The sequence below is a fragment of the Manis pentadactyla genome, chromosome 10 (genome assembly GCF_030020395.1).
Source record: "Manis pentadactyla isolate mManPen7 chromosome 10, mManPen7.hap1, whole genome shotgun sequence".
Lineage (NCBI taxonomy): Eukaryota > Metazoa > Chordata > Mammalia > Pholidota > Manidae > Manis > Manis pentadactyla.
Window position 1 is genome coordinate 88,286,705 of NC_080028.1, and position 15,233 is coordinate 88,301,937.

The 15,233-nt window shown below is 47.4% G+C and overlaps 1 protein-coding gene across 1 annotated transcript in view; it reads left to right on the top strand.

Annotated features, from left to right (window-relative positions):
• The first annotated feature begins 1,206 nt into the window (after positions 1 to 1,206).
• CALN1 (calneuron 1) overlaps positions 1,207 to 15,233 on the top strand; it is a 636,055-nt gene continuing 622,028 nt past the window's right edge. Inside the window, exon 1 of the mRNA XM_036907892.2 lies at positions 1,207 to 1,353. The gene's annotated coding sequence lies outside the window, so the exon portion shown is untranslated. The remainder of the gene's footprint in view (positions 1,354 to 15,233) is intronic.

The following is a 15,233-nucleotide window of genomic DNA, read 5'->3' on the forward strand; positions in this document are numbered from 1 at the left end:
GAGGAGCTGAATGTACTCCCAAAAAGGTATAAAATGGCCAACAAGCACACAAAAAGATACTCAACATCATTAGTCATTAAAGAAATGCAAATCAAAACCCCAATGAAATAGGACTTCACAGCTGTAATGATGTATTTTCTCTATTAAGAAAGAAAAAAAGGTAAGTGTCGGTGAGACTGAGGAGAAACTGGAACTCCTATGCATTACTGGTGTAAATTTAAAGTGGCTCAGACACTGTGGAAAACACTTTTGCAATTCCTCAAAAATTAAACACAGAATTACCAATGACTGAGCGATGCTACTCCTAGGATTGAAAACAAGTACTCAAAACAACTACTTGTACTTGAATGTTTATAGCAGCACTATTCACAGTAGCCAAAAAGTAGAAACAACCCAAATGCCATCAGCAGACTAATGTATAAAAAATTGTGGCATATACACAGGATGGAATAGTATTTGGATATAAAAAGGAATAAAGCCATGATACATGCAACAATGTGAATGAACCTTAAACACATTAGGCTCAGTGAAAGAGACGAGACACAAAAGGTCACAGATTGTATGATGGCTTTTGTAAGAAATAACTGCAATAGGCAAATCCACAAATACAGAACACAAATTATAGCTGTCAGGGGCTGGGGTTCGGGAGGAATGGGAAGTAACTGCCTAAAATGTATGGGGTTTCCTTTTGTGGCAATGAGAATATTTTGCAGCTAGATACAGGTGGTGATTGCCCAACATTGTGGTTGTATTAAATGCCTCTGTTATTCACTTTAAAATGGTTAATGTTAGGTTATGTGAATTTTACCTGAAAAAATTATACTAAAAAAGACTAAAGAGAGACAGTCCCACAGCAGAGGGCTGCACCCAGGGTGTGTTGCTGAATGTGGGTCCAGCTCAGATTTCAGCAGCAAGTTGAAGTTAACCAGGAGCACATCAAGAGGACTGGGATGAGGGAGCTGTACCCCCACCAGCCTGGGTGGGGTCTGCAGTGGGCCTGTAGTTGGTGGTCAGCCTGCTGCCTCCTTGGCTCCTTGGGAGTTAATCTGATCCTCTGGAGGTTTTACACAGCTCTCTCCAGCTCCTCCTCCACCTGCCTGCCTCACCAGAGAGGCCTGGCCGGGCTCCAGAATGCTCGCAGCACACGGCTCCCTCTTGCAGTCTGAGCAGGCGGCCTAGCCAGAGTCTGGCACGACTTCTGTGGGCTCTAAGGGGCCTGGCCAGGGCCAGCTCCGGAATAGGGTTCTGCGGCTGTGTGGACACAGCAAATCCATCTTCTCAACCCAGTTAGCAGGATTGGGACCATTTTGGCAGTTCCAGGGAAAGGATCTGGGACCACCCTTAGGAACTCAGGTAAGTGAGAGGGTCTGTGAGCACTGGGGCATCACAAGGGGAATAGAAAAGCTGTGATGTGTCTGAGGTACGTGCAGCCCCACACTAGTCTCCTCATCTTAGACCCACAGGAGGATTTATAGTGTTTTCCGGGGGTGGGGGTGGGGATATTTCAGGGACATGCTTCTGGTTAACTTCCACTTGATCTTCAGAGTTCAATACAGATAACACCTTTTCCAGGAAAGTCCCTAAGGTTCCCTTCTCTGTGTTCTCAAAGCATCCTGTACTTCTACATAGCATTTTCTACACTCTATTGTAAATGTCTAGTGACCTCTTGGTCACCTCATGTTAGACTGTGGGCTGCCTTGGGCTGGGTGCCCTCTTCCAAACACCCCCTTACCTCCATGTCAGTGACCCTACAGGTGTCTTGGGTGCCTGCTATTGACCTAGGGAAGGAAGGCTGATCCTTTCTCTCACTTGGCCAGTCAAGTACCTGTTCACACATGGGTTCATAACTAAATACACACCCAAACACACACATTACCTCAAAGAAAGTTCTATCTGTTCTTCAATCCAGACCTTTGTTATAGAATTGAAATTATACATAACTGGGGTGGCACTGGGCCAAGGGGTAGGCACTCTGGCCTGAAACTAATTAGCTCAAACATTTTTATCAGGCCTCCCGCCCAAACCTTTAAGGTGTTCACCACCATGTGAATGTTCTCTTGGTTGACTAGAGCTTTCATGTGGACCTGTTTTTCATTCTCATTCTGCTTTGCTACTTTCCCGGGCTGGGACTATATTCCTTTGGGTGGGGTGTCCCAGCTCCTCTTGGGTATTAGAGTCCCCCCACCCCACATTCATTTTCCTGCTGCTCAGAGTGAGGGGGAGACTTGGAGTCTAGAAGTCAGAGAAGAGAAGGGAGGGGAGCCTGGTCTCTGGGTGGAAGCTTGCTTTTTTCTTTCTGTTCCTCTATGTTCATCCCAAACTACTTTAAACAGCAAATCACTTATACTTCAAGTGTTAATGTCCTGCCCACAGACTTCAATGATCTACATACAAGATTCATGTCTTCCTGCTAGCATAATTTTTGGACTTTATTATGCTGAAAGAGTGTCTGTCTCTTTCCCGACCTTCACTGTGACATTACAAAAACCTCTTCTATTTGTTTGGCCTTGCAGAACACTGTTTTCCACCCCCACTTCTCATTTCCCCTGCCTGTTGCAATTAGAGGTAGGGAAGGGTGGAAAGGTGTTACTCTTGGTGCAAATAGACAGAGGTGGCCGATGCAAGAGGTCACTGCTATAGCCTTTCATAGGGGCCAGTAATAAACAAACCTTAGACTCAAAAGTGCACAGTCCAGTGTGTGCTGGGGAGCAGAGCAATCATTGGGAATTTGCAACATGGTGTGATAAGTCTAGATAGAAAGTATATGGTGCTTTGAGAGCACAGAGAATAGGAGCCTAACCTTGTGCATGATGGAAGGCTTCCTGAATGAGGTGATGTCTGAGTCGTGAAGAACAAATAAAAGTTATCCAGGAGCATGTTCATCTGCACCTGATCCCAGAATTTTTTCCTCTTTCTCCAGCTATGGAGACCAGAGAGAGGCATCTAAGATGCCCTCTTGGGCTTTGTCCAGGGTTAGACTGTGAAGCATGGCCTGGACTGAGAGTGACTGTGGCTATTTCTCTGGGACGCTGGGCAGATGGAGACATCAAGAGGGACTGGGGGGTCCCCAGAAAGCCTCAGGGATTGACATATGTGGTTCCACTCTTGAGTTATGTCCAAAAGATTCTCAGATATGGGTTGGCTCCCCATTTGGGACATTGGACATTGATGGTTTCTGCTATCAGTTCCTTTGCAATGTGATGACATTTATCCCAAGGACTAAAATTTAGGACTCCAAGAGAGACCCATAGGCATCCTAGAAGTGCCTGTTCCTCTTGTGGCTGAGGAAGTGAACGGGAGTTGTTACTCTAACTTTACTTGAGTGGTGAGCTTCCCAGAGCTATAGCTGTTCAGGCTGTACTATTGCCTGGGGCAGCTACAACTGGAAAGTCTAGAGGGGGCTTAGGTTTTCCACATTCAGTGAACAATCTTGGAGAGGCTTATGAATGCTAAAAAATGTTTAGCTGCTGGGTGTGGTAAGACCTTGGCTATGCAACAGAGGGCAAGAGGAACAAGCCAGGATATGCAGGATTAGCAGGAAGGGATGGGCTAGCAGGGGACGCCTTTGGAGAGGATGTGCCAATATTGCTATTTGAATACCATTGTAATATGAATTCAAGGAAGGGATTCTCTCCTTCTCCTTCTCTTATTATTTTTACTGTTGATGGGGCTATGATCCAGGTGGGTTGGGGGTGATAACATATGAAATAAGAATGATATTTTTATTGCTTTGCAAAGTTATATTAGTACTACTTTGGCCTGGACTTACAGCTATGTGCCTGAGTCCAACTGCATACATGATCCAATAAAGAGGCACCTATCTATTCATGGCTAGACAAAGACCCAACAGAGCCTTACATTACTGGTTTTCTGTACTTAGGGTCAATTCCACTTTCAGTGTCCCACTCTCTCAGCATAGAGGGGGACCATATGAGCATTTGTCCCTTCTGTGCAAGCTACTTTGGAAGGATTGAGGCTCAGGGTCAGTTTGGTACAACTGATAGCTAGGTAGAGACTCCAAGAGATGAGTTCTGTCCTCTTCCCAACCAGTTCAGATTCAGCAATCTCAGATCTCTCCATGTTTTTCCCTTTAGGCATGCAGTGATCTTCCTCTCTAAACTTACAGTGATCTTCCTCACTCCCTTTTGAACTGTCCCTGGATTCTTGGAGTTCTTCAAGTCCCTGGAAGAAATTGTAGTTGGCTACAGGTTAGCTTTTACCTCTTAGTTTGTTCTAGTTCTCAAACCTGAGAAGATGGTGAGGGGTTCCAGTCTTGGCATCCAAGGACAGCCTGCCCAAGTAGGTATTGAGCCCCAGTGGCCCAGCCTGTGACATAACTCCCTCTGCAGGTGGGGCACAAGCCAGCTGGGTCCTCCAGTAGAGGCTCAGAGTCCAGTCACCTTAGTGGTTGTATAAAGACATGAGCAGAGGGGAGGGAAGATTTGCCAGGCTCTTGTTGGCAATGAATGCAAATAAACTTTACTGCACATACAGACCCCTGTATGGTGCAGCATTTGAGGGAGACAACCTCTCTGTGCTTCCTAACTTTCAATGATGAGAGTGAATTAGTTGTGCAGAAGCTGCATGGAAATTAACAAGGACTGAGATCAGGGAGAACAGAAATTGAGTCTAACCTCAGAGTGGACTATGACAAGTGGCTGAGATGGAGTGAAGTACATGGGGGTCTTTTTTTCAATGAGGGGAGTGGGTGCTTTGGACATCCTGACAGCTGGCATCCCATTCCTCACTCAAGCCTCCTTGCATAACTCCCACCTCTTGCCTGGAAAGGACCTGGGTGCATGTCTGGCTGGTGGCCATTCACACCCCTGACAGGGCTGTCCTTTGCACAGAACTGCATGACCTGACCATAGCCCTCTCAACAGTGGGTTTTCTGTTTGAAGAAGGAATCCTGGGGCTGCTGGCATCCTTCTGCTTTGTTTCTTCAGGCCTCAGCTTGGGTCTGTGCACACGGGCTTGACCAACTGATTTGTTTTCTTAGAAGCCAATGGTTTTATTGTTGAGTTTGGCGTCTCCTCTGGCTGTGAGATAAGGAGAGGAAGTTGAGCCCTTGAGCATAGGTAGATGGCCTTGCCAAGTGACAACTGTGTGATTTAAGGAAATGACACTGCAGCTCCAAATATGCATTATCCCAAGCTCCCTGCTTACTCCAAAAGACTTGGATGGCATGGCCAGCTGTGCTGGTGCCCAAGGTCAGGTGGATGGAGCAAGGCTATCCATCAAGCTGTTTGCGAGCTGCTCCTCACCTCCAGGAAATTCACCTGGGAATGCCCCCCAGCCTAGCCAGCCTGTGTAGCCAACAGCACCTTGGGGACCAATGTCTGCCCAGGCTATACCTCTGTGTCTGGATTTGGAGGGGGCTCCCGAGGGAGCTCCCAAAGCTCCCCAACTCTGGGATAAGACTTCACTAAGGACACTTTTGTCCTTCAAGTGTCCAGTTCATGCCCTCTCATAAGGGATTCCATGGCACTGGGCTCTCTCAGCCCAGGAGTGGGCAGAGAGAAGGAAGGAGGAAGGCAAGGACTGGAGAGAGAGGACTCTGAGTTGGTTGGAGGGGACGACACAGGATTCTGTTTCTGCTGTTGACAAGTTCTCTGAACCCTTGAACTTCAGGGCCATGGAGTAGAACCCAGATTCATAGGTGATTCAGGAAGGCAAAGCTCTGTGCCCAGCTGAGGGGGATGGTGGGGCAGAGCAACACTTGTAACCAAGACCACATCCGTCAGGTAAATGTGACTGTGGAGGCTGACATGACAGAGAACAGGGCATACGAGCTGACCAAGAAGTTAGATCTGGGGAGACTTCCACCCAGACCTTGCTGATTTATCTGATTGATCCCGTGTGTTCACAAAAATTTCATGGGACAGTAAGCATAGGGATATTCACCTATACTGTCATCACCAGCAGAATAAGGCGGACATCTTCTTACCTGTCTGGGAGAAGACTGTAAGTTGGTGCTTTGACCTTGAAACTTTTGTAAGCTGATGGCTCTGAATCTTGCAGCCTGTGTTCCATACACATGGAACCATGCCAGGTTGGAACACTTGTTCCTTAAACTGGGACCCTATACACTGCCTTTGACTTAGCAGCATGTGGACTAGAGGAGCAGCTGCCTCCAGAAGGCCTTTTGCTTTTGCCCTTGGTTGGTCTAGTCTACTTCTGCGAGCAGGAACACAGTGAAGCCACTCTAGAAAACTTGACTAATGTGAGTAAAATGAGAGAAGTAACAAATCATTATGTGTATTAGTTTAACAAGACAAACTGTTTACTTATTGAGCAGACTGTCTCTTGATTGTAGGCCATTAGTGGCTACAGATTGTTGACATTTTGCTAGAACTTCACTGGTGTTTTACAAATTTTGCATTTTACACCAGGGAGCTAAGCTCAGATTGTTAATATGGAAATATATTCCTCCAGTTATTTTTAACCAGTATTTGGTGTGGGACCACCTTGTACTAGCCACTAAGAATAGGATGCGAACCACACCTATAGCTCTGTTTATAGAATGGGAGACAGTCCTGTGAGGAAAAATGGCTGTACAGTGCGGTGATTGCTACACGGGAGGGAGGCACCCCTCTCTGCCTGGGCGGAGGAAGGAGAAGGGGGAAAGGTAGAAGGTTTCCCAGAGAATGTGACATCTGGATAGGGCCTTGATGGATAACGAGTTTAGTAGGGCAGCCAGGAAGGACATTCCAGGCTGGAGGAAGAGCAAGTGCTAACGCCCAGAGATGTGGAAAGGACGGCGGCCTCTTATGGGCGTTGCAAGTGGTTTCATGCGGCTGTAAGTGAGGTGGGTGAGGAGGGGACCAGGAAGGAGATAAGAGGGGATTAAAGGTAGATTGGTGACCGCAGCTTACAAAGGACCTTTTAGGTAGATTGAAGAGTTTGATTTTATCCCAAATATGGTGTTTATCCCAAATGAAATGTTTTGTATTTTAGAAAAATTGATCCAATTGTGATCCAATTGTAAAGCCTTGTTTGTTTCTGCCAGGTAAAACAGATTGTACAACAGATTCCTTAGATACCCCATATGGATGAAGGATTTTTCATAAAGCTGCCTCCCTCATCATATCCAGCTCAGCGGCAGCTTCCTTCCTCCCTTACTGTGAAATCTGCATGTCTCCCGAGCACCCCTGCACCTCCCTCTGTCTGACCCTGAACCTGTCTGCTCCTGATCCACACTGGCTCTCTTCCCTTCTCTGACCTTGCCTGGTGCCTGCCACCGGAGAGCTCATTCTGTGTGTCAGGAGCAATTTCTCCTCCATCCCATCATCAACACCTGCTTTTCTTCCAAGTCCCAGCTTTACCGCCCACTGCAGGAACCTGCCCTGATTCCCCAGGAGAAAGCCATCCCGCGAGGAGGTCTGGCAGTAGTGCTGTGAGTTTCTTGCTGATCACCCTGGTTCTCCTTTGCGATTGTTTGTTATTCATATTTCTGCAAGCTAAGCTCCCTGAAGGCTGAGCTGCATCCCCTCTGTCTGTCACCATGTCACTGGGCACTATTTGTGAATGGGTGGAGGTGAGGGACTCATTTAGAAATTTCTTGCAGGAGACCATGTGGGAGTAATGGGGCTTGAGTAAAGCCAGCAGCAGTGGGATCAGAGAGGAGGGGATAGTAGAGAGCCATATCTCTAGGGTGGCAACATTGTATTGTACTCATGTGGTGTCCTGGAATGGTGGAAAGAGGTAAAGATGTGTTGTGAGGGGCCACAAAAACATTTTTCTCCTGCTCGGGGCATTCTCACCTGCCCATAGAAGAGGGAACAATTTTGCTGTCTGTGATTTTGCTTTTCTGTCATCCCTTCTCTACAACAGTTTCCCCAAAGGAAGCAGACTTGCTAACCACCAGTCTGAGCCTGGGGCCTGGATTAGCAGGCAGGGTCTGGTCCCCGGGCTCAGGAAGTTCATTGCCATGCGTAGTCACTTTGTTGCTCTTCCTGTCTTTTTACAGACAGCCCACCTGGATGGCGGTTGCTAGGAGCTGGTCTTGCCAGCCCCTCAGGGTGTGGTTCTTTCTGCTTCCCCCTCCCATCTGCATTTGGGTAGATGTTAGACCAAGGCTTGCTCTTGGGGCTCATTAAGCATGTTCCATGTGGAGAAGACACCAGGGGCCTCCCTTGGATCTACTGACTTAGTGCACCTTATCCAGCCTCTGCCCAGGGGTCCCTGGCTCTCAGTGGGTTGTTCTCAGAAAATAGACCCCTGAGGGGATGAAATGAGAGCTGAATTAGGGCCCTCCTATTCCCTAATAGCTTATACCGCCCAAGTTCTAAAATGCTAGTGAAACATACTAATATTTACCTACTGCACCTAATAAAGCTATGCAATAAGCAATGTGTAAGTTACCTGGAGTTCTTCCCTGTTGGGCTGGTGTTCAGTTCAGTTCTCAAGGTTGGCCACTTAAGTTGTGCCTCAGGATTCTTTGGTTTTGAATTCAGTAGATTTAAATTTAGACCAGGAGTGTTTTTTCCCTTTAGGGAAATATTTGGTGTAATAAATAACAAATACGCAATATAAGGATGTGCCAATGAGCTCCAACCTACAGGATGATCTTAACACTTCCCCTTGTAATTCCTTTTAATCTGCAAATGTGAATATTTCTATCCTAAAATGCATAATATGTGCCAGAATGTTCAGATTATGACTTGATCATGACTACCATAACACTCTGATTGGGGATCTCCAAGAAAAATTCTTGTCCAGCCAGAAAAACAAAACCACCCTAGATGTTTCAAACAGATGGCATCCAATACACAGGACTTGTTACACAGGAATTAGAAAGCTGAAATATCCCAAAAATTAATAATTGCAAGAACAGCTACTGGAACAAAAGAAAAGAGGTTGTCTCACCTTGCCCAGGGAGGGCCCTGTAGGGCTGGTACACAGACCCCTGAGGGAGGCATCCACCCAGCAGGGCTAGTGGCTGAGGGGACATGGGGGTGGGGTTGGAGTGTGGCATGGCTGGTGGTTTGAGCACAGAGGGTCATGGCCAGCTGTTGCTGGCACCTCTATGAGGTTGACAAAGCCAGATGGACATTCAAGGGGGTGCGATGAGCTGGTCTTAGCAGCACCAAAGGAAGCTGGGTGCAGGAGTCACCCTCCTGCAGCTTTCTCCCTCCTGACCTTCCCATCTCTCTTGAGTCTTCCTTTGGGTTGAACCAACAGGAAGCCCTCAGGCAGGGGTGCCTGGGAAAGGCAGTCTGCAGAACTCAGCCACAGCACCACAGAGTGTCTGTGGGTGGCTTCAGCCAAGGGGCCGTAGTGAATAACCAGATTCCTAAAAGTGAATCTGTGAACAGGCCAGTTTTGAGCCTCCTCAAAATCCCTCCCACCTTATACAAAGCTGAGGCCTCCTGGATTTATTCAGGTAAGTTCATCGTGTAGACGTTCGATAAAGTTAAGCTCCTGCAGATGGGAATGCAAAAGGTGAACATGCCCATTTATTAATCCCCAGAGGCAGGTCAGCATTTGGGCCAAAGGGGTACAGAAGGATGCTTGCTTCTCTGTGGGCCACAGTCTCTTCAGTTTGGACTTTGAGAGGTCAGGATCATCATTAGGGCACTGCCTGCAGGTAGATGCTGCAGACGACCTGCCCTCCCCTATGCAGCGGGGGCTGTGGCACAACCGGGTAAGCCACTATCTCTGCCCCAGGGACCTGGCTCCCTGGTAGCCTCTGGGTTCAGAGCTCTTGTTCTGAGTTATTGAGGAAAGACTTGAACTATGGCATATGGGGCATGGAACCCCATGAGGCCATCCTAGAGCTATGGCAGCATGGGGGGAGGGCTCCAAGAGTACCCCAAGCAAAGAGGTGTCAAGGCATCTGTTCCTTATCCATGTGAGTGTTCTCTGCTGTTAGTCTCAAAAATGTGGGGCTTGATTTTATTACTGAAAACTGGGCAAGAGACCCCAAAGATTTTGAGGGTCAGTGGTAGGAATAGAACTTGAATCCCCTCTTCTTCCCCCAGACATTTCCTTGCCAAGTGCTTCTTGGGTAGCTCTCTGGGGACCAGTCCCCTCTCTGGGGACCCGAGCCCTTCTTTGGGGATGCCCACGAGGTGCTGAGGCTCTGGGGTAGTGAGTTTGTGGGAACATTCCTTGTGCCAAGCTCACATCTCCCACTGCCACCTCCAGCCCTAATCTCCCCACTCCCCTTGCTCACTTTCTTTGAAGGTGAGAGAAAATGCCATATGCAAGCTTCCCTGGAAGACAGAGGACAACAAACTGCACTGAACTGATGTCTAAGTGGGTGATAGCAGATTCTTTGCTGACAAGGTTTTTGTTCCCAGTGGGCATGGGGGCTCTGGACATCTGAGGGTGTGAGGAGGATGCCTGGCAGGGGTAAAGTGGGCATAGAGATTGCTGGGAAAGTGGGAAGAGACTGTATTGCTCAGTGATTTAGTCTAAGGCTCAGTTGAATAGAAAGTACCATTTCTTTCTGACCTCTGCCAGCTTGGCATGCAGCCAGCTCCATCCTTCCGAACAGAGGCTGCAGTGGGAGAGACTATGGCCACCCCGCTCCATACCTCATTGACTCTGAGGCCCTTGGAGATGATCCTGCGAGTGCTCCTCAAGATTTTGTAGCACATGCCCTGTCCCCACCTGTCAAGAAAATTTGGTCAAGTTCAGTGTTTGGACAATGGAACGTGCTTTCTAAAAGTTGCTATGTCTCCCTCCTTACTTCCCCTCTTTGTTAAAAGCATTGCTGATTTAGTTCAACACAGTCACTTTTACAAATGAGAAAATCGAGGCTCAGGAGGAGAAGGGGTCACACATGTGCTTATAGCAGAGCTGGGGTGGGGGGACTGAGGTTCATTCCCATCTCACAGCCAGCTTCCTCCAGGACACCCTTTGGCACTTGCTCTGAGGTGGGATCCTGAGTCTGGTGAGCCCCAGTTGGCTGGATTTATTTTGTGTACTACTAGGGGAAAATATTAAAAATATCGTGTAAGGTGCTACTGTATTAGCTGAAGAAACATCACAGGAAAACCAGCTCCATTGTATGAATGCCAAGCACATGATAGGTTAGTATGAGAATAAAACACGGAGGCTTCACAAACAGACCAGCAGCCACAAGGGAAAGAGGCTGTGTGGCCAGGGTGTCTCTGGGGGTGACTGTCTTGAGCTGAAACTATCCCTGACACAGAGTCCTGTTCTCAGAAAGGCAGGGAACTAAACTCCCCATACAGATTTGCTCTTCCCCTCATACTTCCACCACCTTACCCCAGACTCCCCTCCTGGCCACGTGTTATGTCACAACTATTTCTCTTGGTGATCTATAGGTGTATGGGCAGGGCATTGGCTGGCTGCAGGCCCTGTGCCCTTGCACCTGGGGTTCTGGAAGGGGGCATCGCATGTGTGTACATGGCAAGGTATGTGTGTACATGAGCGAGTATGTGAGTACATGGATAGGCATGTGTGTACATGGGCATGTGCATATATGTCAATGGGGAGACTGTATGTAGTAGCAGGCGTGTATGTATGCATGGGCAGATGTTTGTGTGCATGGGCAGGCGTGTGTGTGTGTGTGTGTGTGTGTCTATGGGTGTGCATGTGCAACTTATGTGGTGGCTGTCACTCGGCACAGCTCTCAACAGAGAAGCACACAGCAGAGACCACGCTTCCCACTTTCCCAGGGCACTGTCCGCACAGTTCCATATTGGGAATGGGTGCCCCAGTGCTCCGTGTGCCCAAGAGCCCCACCTTTCTCCCAGGTCTGAAGACCAGCATTAAGAAACTGGCATTCACTGGGGTGGACAGTGCCTGGCTCCATGGCCTTGAGGTTCTTATTTAAGCTGTGCAACCAGAGACCCCCAGATCTAACTAGCCCCACTTTTCCACCTAATAACTCTGTTTCCTTGCTAAAATGAGAGGGATGCAGGAAGCTGTTCCCACAGCTGGGAGCAGCTGCTCTGGCACCTTCCAATTTGGGACTCTAGCCCTTTAAGTCTGCTCAGTTTTCAAAAGAGAAGAGGTATCAGACCCCATTAATTAAAGCTTGCCCTGGTCCATCATTCTGAGGAGCTGCAGTGCTCCGCTCCTTCCCAATGGCTTAGAGATTCTCCTTACTCCCAGCCATGGATCTTGGAGAATTTCCTCCGAGATCAGCAGAAGGTATGATCCTTGTCGATGACAGTCTGGGACTTGTGTGGCTCTGAATCAGTAATTCAACTGACTGCATGGATGCTGCCTGGCCCCCTTTCTTTGCCTCTTTCCCTGTGCCTCTCTCCAATTTCTCAGCTTATGTTTAGTTGAGACACATCAAGTTTCCCAGGGTTTTGGAGGAAGGGGAGGGGTTGGGGTCTGGGGCTAGCTCCCAATGTGTTTGTTTTGGTCTCGGCTTGCCCTGGCTTCCAAAGTAGCTTAGAGTTCCTGGGAAACATGCTTCTTCAAGCTTGGGCTCCTGTGAAACCATCTCCTCCTTGCTGGCTTCCTCAGGTTATAATTAAAAGGGCATAACCCTGACTTGATTTGCTTCTTTCAACGACCTGCCACTTGGTCAGCCTGAAGATGGCTGTGTGGCTTTTCCCCTATGTTATTGGAAAACTCACTCCATGCAACTTTCTGTCTGTAAATGGTCCTGGCAGGAACATCGTGCTGGCACCTGCCCACTGGTCCCCCCTCCCCTGTTTTAATGCTGCTAGATTAAAGTTCTTGCTGTAGGATTTCAGGAATTTGTAATCCTTTCCCTGTGCCTTTTGAGGAAACACTTCTAGCTGAGTCTAAGGTTCTGCTGCAAAGAGTGGTTTTTATTCAGAACTCTGCTCTAGCCTTGCAGAGAGAGGGAGGACATTTATTTTCTTTTCCATTGCATTTTGTAAATTGTACTCGAGCCCGGAGAAGATTTACCTGCAAATCCTTCATTGATTTGTTTTCACCCCCACAGCTTCCTTCTGGGTGAAATGCTCTTCTTGAGTCATAACCGAAGGAAAGGTTTCCTTTCAGTCAGCTTGACATGATTTCACAGATGTCCCTGAAAGCCAGGTCTTGTCAGAGGGGCCATTTTCATCATCCTGAGTAACAGTCCCTGGAGCCTGGAGCCCATGAGCACTGAGGGGGTTTACACATGCTTACACCCCCTGGGAAAGTAGCTTAGGACAGAAAGCACTTCTGCTGATTTTTCCACGGGCATAAGCCACTCTGGATGATTAACATCATTTCTCAAGTCTTGAGGGGGATATGAGCCAAAACACAGCTCACAGGAGTAGGGATTCCCCCAAAGTTATTGTCTGCAGAGTCCTAAACTATTTACAACAGTAGTTATGGGGTGTGAAACTAAATCCTTTCCAATCTCCTAGCAAAGGATGGGAACTTTCTCAGGGTGAACTCTGTGGAAGTTGGCATATCTGCCTCCCAGACACTGTGGGTGCAATGTGATTCATATTCTCAGAATAATAAAATTCTCAGCCATGGCAGAAATACTCTGGTTGGGAGAGACTATTCAAAGACTACAAATGACGCCCTTATGGAATTTCTAATCATGCGCCTGTCAGTGGATTCGTGTAATATTCTGAAGATTCCAGGAAGGCACCCAGGGAGAGATGTTTCCTGCAAATAAAAAGCCCCCATGGGAGCAGGATGTTGGAAGCACAGTGCCATCACACAGCCATAGGTGCCTCTTCCTGCTCTTCTCCTCTACCCCTTGACCTTGATGTTATAGGTTCTCTGCCCCAAGTGTCAAAACCTTTTCTTCTGTTACTTTCAAGGAGGAGCCAGAAGAAACTGGGCTTCACAAAATCCCTACCAGGGCAGGGAGAGGCCTGGGATAGTTATCACTAAACATGTGCTTGCACTGGCTGGGCCCTATTCACAATAAGTAAATAAGCTGACTGTTCCTTTGTGTTAAATTTTCTTTCCAACCTAATGATGTGTGCATGTTTTGTTTTTAATTTACTGGATGGCTCCTGGCTTTCAAGGAGCTGTAAATAGATTCCAGTGGAGTTTGTTAGACCTGATAACTTTGTACAGTTTTGTGGTCCATGAGTATTCTTTGAATGGCCTTAGTGGGCATTCACATTAGTAGGGTGGTGAGTGGAAAGAGCATGGCCCTTGGGGAATGATTGACTTTCACTGGAATCCCAGCTCTACCACTTACTAGTATGTAGCCCGGACAGCTTATCTAATCTTACTGAGCCTCAGTTTCTTCAACTATAATATGGTAGAATTGTCAGAATTAAATGGACTCAGGTACAAAATAAATTTTTCCTCTTTTTGCCTCAATTAAGTAAACCTTAATTCTGCCTCAATTAAGTAAACCTTGAAATGAAGGATGGAACCACCTTTACTGGCCGTGCCTTCTCTGAGGGCAGGGATGACCTCTTCTGTGTCATTACACCCCTCCCAGTGGCCAGCACAGGACCTGGAATGGCACTGAAACTACAAAAAGTTTCACTGAATGAATACATAATGGTTTGTGAACATTTAACCTTCAACATAGGTGATTTTTAATGACTAAGCAAAATCACTTTTCACCCACCCTACTTAAGAAATGCTGCTAAGCAAGACAGATCAAAGAGCTCCATGACTGTAATAAATTTGGACTAAAATATATCCTTATATGGGGAAATTTGAATTGTAATAAAAAATATCTCCTGCACTAGGTCAGGTGCCTGTGGAGTCCAGGAGCGCCCTTGAAGCCATTCGAATTGCTGTGGGGTGTCAAGGTGGCTTCTGCCTCCCTCATCAAGCACTACTCCCTCTTTCCCATGCTTTGTAGAAGACAAGAGGCTCTGAAAAGGGAAAACCCCTCTAGGTAGAAAGAGGCACTTATCCCGTCACTCTGATGTGTAGAACAAGTCAATCAATCAGTCAATATGTTGGTCTGCTTGTAAACACTTTGTACCTATTGAGGAGAGTCATTGATTTAATAAATATTTATCAAAGATAATAGTAATAATAACTACCACTGTCACTACCATCTGCTATCACTGAGGGTCTCTGGCTTGGGGTGGAGGTGTCAACTTGAGAGTGATAGGCTGGTTACTGCCGGCTTTCAACTAGGGGGCCAGATGAGTCAGTGAAATGTGCCATCGTGGACTGGTACAGACAATGGGAGGCAAGAGTCAGTGGCCATGAGGACATGGTGGTGGGGCCTGCCCTAACTTGGGCTCAACTCATCCATTTGATTGACCCCAAAATAAGTTTCAGAAGAGGTGACTTTGGAAGAGCATTCTTGGAAGAGGAAGTAGCACACACAAAAGTCAGAAATGGGAGAGCCA